This window comes from Notamacropus eugenii, chromosome 4 (assembly GCF_028372415.1).
Source record: "Notamacropus eugenii isolate mMacEug1 chromosome 4, mMacEug1.pri_v2, whole genome shotgun sequence".
Lineage (NCBI taxonomy): Eukaryota > Metazoa > Chordata > Mammalia > Diprotodontia > Macropodidae > Notamacropus > Notamacropus eugenii.
This window is the reverse complement of record NC_092875.1, coordinates 427,884,790-427,890,527: the sequence shown is the minus strand read 5'-3', so window position 1 is coordinate 427,890,527 and position 5,738 is coordinate 427,884,790. Positions and strand designations below refer to the sequence as shown.

Genomic DNA, 5,738 nt, shown 5'->3' with positions numbered 1-5,738 from the left:
AACACACTCATACACACACACAGACACACACATAGACATAGAATACAGGCTGTGTTGAGTCAGAAGAGATGATATCCACAAAAAAATGATATAAAATAAAAATTAAGGGGTGAAGGAGGAAAATACTGGGAGGAGAAAGGGAGAAATGAAATGGGACAGGCTATAACTCATAAAAGAGATAAAGAAAAATCTTGTTCAATGGAGGAGAAAAGGGAGAAGGGGAAAGGGGAAAAGTGAAGCTACTCTCTCCACATATGGCTTAAGGAGGGAATAACATGCTCATTAAATTTGATATGAAAATCTATCTTACTATAGGAAAGTATGGGAGGAGGGGACAAGTTGGGTAAGGGGAATGATAGAAGGGAGGGCAAATGGGAGAAGGGAGTAACTAGAAATAAACACTTTTGGGAAGGGACAAGGTCAAATGAGGGAATAAAAAAATAAGGGGGGATAGAGTAGGATAGAGGGAAATATAGTTAGTATTACACAACATGATTATTATGGAAGTCTTTTGCAAAAGGACACATATATAGCCTGTATTGAATTGCTTGCCTTCTCAGTGGGGATGGGTAGGGAGGGAGAGAGGGACAGAAGGTGGAATTCAAAGTATTAGAAACAAATGTTGAGAATTATTATTGTATATAACTGGAAAATAAGAAACATAGGTACTGGGGTATAGAAATTTATCTTGCCCTACAAGAAAAGAGAGAAGATGGGGATAAGGGAAGGGTGGGGTGTGATAGAAGGGAGGGTTCATTGAGAGAAGGGGTAATCAGAATGCAAGGTATTAGGGGGTGGGGGGAGGGGAGAGATGGGGAGAAAAATTGCACATGTTACAAAGTGATGTAAAAGCAATTAGTAGTAAAACAATTGACTGAATTAATTACTGAGACTAAATCAGAGATATCTTTATTTTGGGGAAAGGAATTTTAGTCTAAGTCTCCTAGAGGCAGTTAACTTCGGGTAAAATTTGGCATTGATGGAAAAGTTAAGGTTTTAATGGTAAATCTGATTTTATGATTGTTATTTAAGCAGGAACTAGAACAGGTATAGAAAGGCATGTAAGCCACTTAAGACTTGCCTCAAAAGACGTTCCTTAGCCAATGAGGAATTATAGTCATATCTGAAACCTGGTTATTGGAACTTGCTATTTTAAGATGCCACAGGACTATTAAGTGACTGTTCTTCTGAGTCTAACCCTAGGTATGGATAGCAACAAAGGCTGTCTGAGCCTCCAATCCATGATGCCAGTAAGCCTGTGAGATGCTAGTATGAACTGAAAAAGCTGACCTCATGGGAAGGGTGGGAGAATGGCTGTTCAGTTTGGGCTGAGGTAGGATTCTCCTGACTCAATTTCCCCACTGACACCTGGCAGACTCTAAGCCTCACTGAATGAAAGTTGACAATCTACTTCTGCCTGGAATTGATATGAATTTGGGGAGATATTGTTTCCCTGCTATGTCTCTACTCTTAGTGGCAATTTCCTATAGTCAAAAGGTTTGTAAGCTTAATATCAGATCTGTTCAATTATAGATTGTTGGTAGGGGAACATCTGAGATCAAGTCTAAAATTAAGCTATTAGACTTAGGACTTTAGACCAACCACAATAAGTTAGGGTCCTTTAATTCTTAGTAATAGTGTGGAGACAATTAGGTCAAGGGCTTGTGAAGTTAGCATACATAGTTATTATTTGTGCCTCAGCTGGTTAATGTTTAAAAAAAATCTGTTTGTGATCTATATTGTAAATGCTTTAAAAGAAATACCACCTGACCAAAAGTTGGAATTATGTTATGTGATATGAACTGTGTTAAAAATGAAAAAGAAAAAAAATTTGTTAATTATATTGATACTGAGTCAGTGGGGCACTGTTATCAATGTTTGCAAGATAAAAAAATGTTCTCTAATATCAGTTTCAATAAAGTATCACACAAATGTAATCAAATGGGGATCTTTATATGTTTTTCTTATTTCACTTACAATACAAAATAGAAGCTTTTAGTTTCTCAAGTGATCACAAAGGTCTTTAGATTTATGGACAGTACTCTGTCCCATTGTATTATCTACAAGCAGAACCTGCGGAAGCTCTTTTGCTTATGATTTCCCATAAATCATATAAACCACATAAACAGATATATTTAGTACCAATGTTTCTTCTATCTAAAATTTTAATCTAATAATTCTGTAAGCAATCTTCCATGATGCAAGCTACTGTTTTGATGTCAGATACATGGTTTTTGAAAAAAAAAGTTTGTTTTATTAAAAATATAATCTTTTTCTGTAAAAACTTGCCTTATCTTACCAATGTACAATGTATCCCAGAAATCTTAGTATTTATTAAATTTTAACAACTTAAAACTGCTCTAAGATTGTTGGGACAGCCAGTATTCTCCATATATACTTTCATGATACTTCAAGTTGTTGAGTTTTGTGCTATTTAAAGCTAAATCATTAATATAGAACAAACACAATCTTGCCTTTTCATCATCAATGTACTGGAGAATTCCTCTGATAAATATAACGGATCAAAGTTCCTGTACTTAGGCTTTTTACTTTGTTTTTCTATATTTTCTAAGTATAAACTGCCTCTACTTTCTGTGCTTATGTTAACTTCAGCTGTTCTTTATCCTAGCTAAGTATTTATACATTGTTATTACTTCTCTTAAAATTAGAGAAGTAAAAAATATATAGGCAATTGAATTTAAATTGAATGAAATTACAAATGATCATTTTATAATTATTTCTGAGTTTACTTTTTAAAAAGTTGCAGTTTGTGGAAAACTCCACTTTATTGTGATGTACTTACTAAAATTAATAATGTTGAGAAATTTGACAGCAATTATTGCTCCAATTAATTATCTGTATAAATGACTCAAATGGCATGTTCTGGAGGTCAATGAAAATTTTGCGTTAAAGGTTAGGGCTTGATCAATCCTGGAATAAAATTTCCATTTCTAGAGAGCCTGATAAACTCTGAAATTTAATGTCACACCTAACTCAAGTCCTACCCCATCTGTTCATTATTTAAGTAGGATAAGGCACCAATTCCTATACTTCATGCTACTTCCCTTAGATCTACCAGTCATTAGAATTGTTTCAGCATCTACCTGTATGAAAACTTTCAGACAAAGGCTTGTATGAGAGATTTTTAAAAATCAGCAGAAGTACAGTGAAGGCAAGGAATTGATTTTATTCTATACAGCATGGATTTTAGTATTTTCAGTTGTTAGATGACATTAATTGGATGCTTGGAGAAAGGAGGGTTTTGTTTTTTTTCCCCGGTCTTTGATTAACAAACTTTATTTCTCCAAAAGAAACTGGGAACTATTCCTAAACCAAGCCCAGAAGTATCCACACTGGAGAGAACACAAGATTCCTCACCCCACTAAAAAAAGCAGAGGGCTCTTCATGGTAAAAACAGCCACCACTCCAAATCATGAACCAAATCTCGGGTGCCCCCTCCTCAGGAAGAATAAGAAGAGAAAGTGGATGGGGGAGAGGGGGAGGGCAAGGAGAGACTAAATGAGAAGGGGTCCAAGCTTGCAACCACTATATCTAGGCATTCTTCTGCCCCCATCTCCAATTACTGGGTTGCCCTCTAGATTCAGGGTGGCAAGCGGTGGGAGGGGCAGGAGAAGGGAGTGGGAGGGGAAGGGAGAGAGTTGGTTCAGTGGTCAAAGTTGGTCAAAGTTTATTTACAAGCTAAGCAAAAGTGAAAGCCCAAAGCAGTTGGGTCAGCAGTGGGGTATATGGAGCCTGCGGAAGGCATGGGACCCAATAACAAGAAAGTGAGGGTTGGATGGGGCAGGGAGCATTCTTTGTGTTCCCCTTTTCCAAAGTGACCCACAGAGAAGCAGCTGTTTGTGATGGGGAGGAATGGAAGCGATTGATAGAAGGAGGAAGAGAATGGAAAGAGGAAGGGAGCCAAGGCCCTCACTCCTCTTTCTTGTCTGTCGGCCCGTCCACCACAGCCTGGAGGCGAGTATGCTCCTCCAGCAGACGGTCATACTCTTTGGTCAGCCCTTCTGACTGCCTGCGCATGGCCAGGGCGTCGTTTTCTGCTCTCTCCAGGTTTCGCTTGCTCATGGCCAGCTCCTCTGTGAGTTTCTTGAGATTGGTCTTCCGGTTTTTGTTCTCCACTAGCACATCATCGTTCAGGTCCAATTTACCACCGTTAGTGCCAGCTTCCTTCTTCAGTTTGTCATTTTCTTGTAAGTATTTCTTGGCGGCTTCGCTGGCGCCCTCAGCCTGTTTTTTGAAGGCTTCATTGGAGGCCAGCAGGGTGGCCTGCTGGGAGATAAGGGTCACCAGGCGTCTGAGCAGGAAGGACAGCAGCAGAGAGAAGCCAGCGATGTGGACGTTCCTCTGGGCTCGGAACAGCTTCATGTGGAAGTGCTCCACGGCCCCAGGGTTATTCTGCAAGTTCACCTTCTCTGTCACGCCGTCGTACCTCCTGATCTCCTGCACAGCATCCATGAGAAGCAGCACCAGGATCACAATGAGAACCACGAAGAAGGTGTTGCCATAGCTCACCACCAGTTGCACCAAGCGGGACTTAAAGATCTTCTGCCATCTTTTGGGAGAAATGAAAGGAATGCAGAGCAGCAGCACAAGAAAGACCTCTGCATAGAGGAAGGTAGCAACCGCCGTCCACTGGAGGCTCATTCTTAGTCACTAGCTGGTGTTGACCTGGCTGGTTGTTGGGGCAACCACCTCAGTGGATGCCCTGTTGCACCTCCGGTTCCCTAGGACACGGCCTAAGGGGCCTGCCCGCAGGGCCCTCGTTGCCCGGGCAACCTTCCCAGCGGCCTCTGCTAGAAGATCGCGTGCCCACTCACCCTTCCAGGAGGGCGCCACGCAGGTGCTCTCGTCCGCGCGTCTCTCCCTAGCAACTTCCCTGCAGCACCTGGCCGTGACAGCCTGAAGGGTGCACAAGATCTACCCCCGGTCTTCCAGTGCTTGGCCACGCCGCCCCCACGGGGCCCCCCGGACCAGGCCCAGGCCCATGCCTTGGGCTCTTCTGCCCCTGCCCTAGCGGAGCCAGCAATTGTACCAGCGCTAGCACCCTCAAGGAGGGTTTTCTAATTCACTTGTTTAGTTAATTGCCAAGTGAATCAAGTCTATCAGATTTCTTTTCCCCCGCTTGATTTGGTCTTAACATTAAGGATCTCTATTTAGTGGATCATTTCAGATTCCTGTTACAAGAGGAATAAACTGAACAGAAATCATTCTTTGATAGAAAAGGGCCATGTAAGACCTGAGTGGCATAGACTATTGTATTACCAGTCCTTTTATATTGTATTGCCAGAGAAATAGGAGCAAACGCACCCATAATGAGGAATACCAGCGAATTCATTAATATCCTACTCCCACAGTAACATTCCAAATTGTAATATTTGTATCTACTTTGATTACAACGTGAAAGAGATCTCTGGTGAAGATGCCTATGTGGTAGTTTACACTCTATTGTTACTTATTACACTCCTGTCCAACAATTAAAAAAAAAAAAAAAAACACCCACAACAACCAGAAGTTGTGGACAGGAGGAGTCATCCTGCCACAGAAAAAAAGATGAGTATATGGAAATGAATTACAAACCAAGACAGCATACCAGTGCCATGACTGAGGAAGGTCTAGGTGGTACAGAAATCATCAGCTACTCTGATCAAAGAAAGTCCAGGGGGTATGGGGATTTGAGTGGAAAAAAGAAAAACAGCAGTGCCATGACCAGAGAAATTCCT

At 41.2% G+C, this 5,738-nt stretch overlaps 1 pseudogene across 1 annotated transcript; it reads right to left on the bottom strand.

The window, feature by feature from the left end:
* Window positions 1–3,167: 3,167 nt before the first annotated feature.
* Window positions 3,168–5,506, bottom strand: LOC140501858 (B-cell receptor-associated protein 31 pseudogene; annotated as a pseudogene). Its single transcript, XR_011966394.1, has one exon. The product of XR_011966394.1 is annotated as a B-cell receptor-associated protein 31 pseudogene (transcript).
* Window positions 5,507–5,738: the final 232 nt, after the last annotated feature.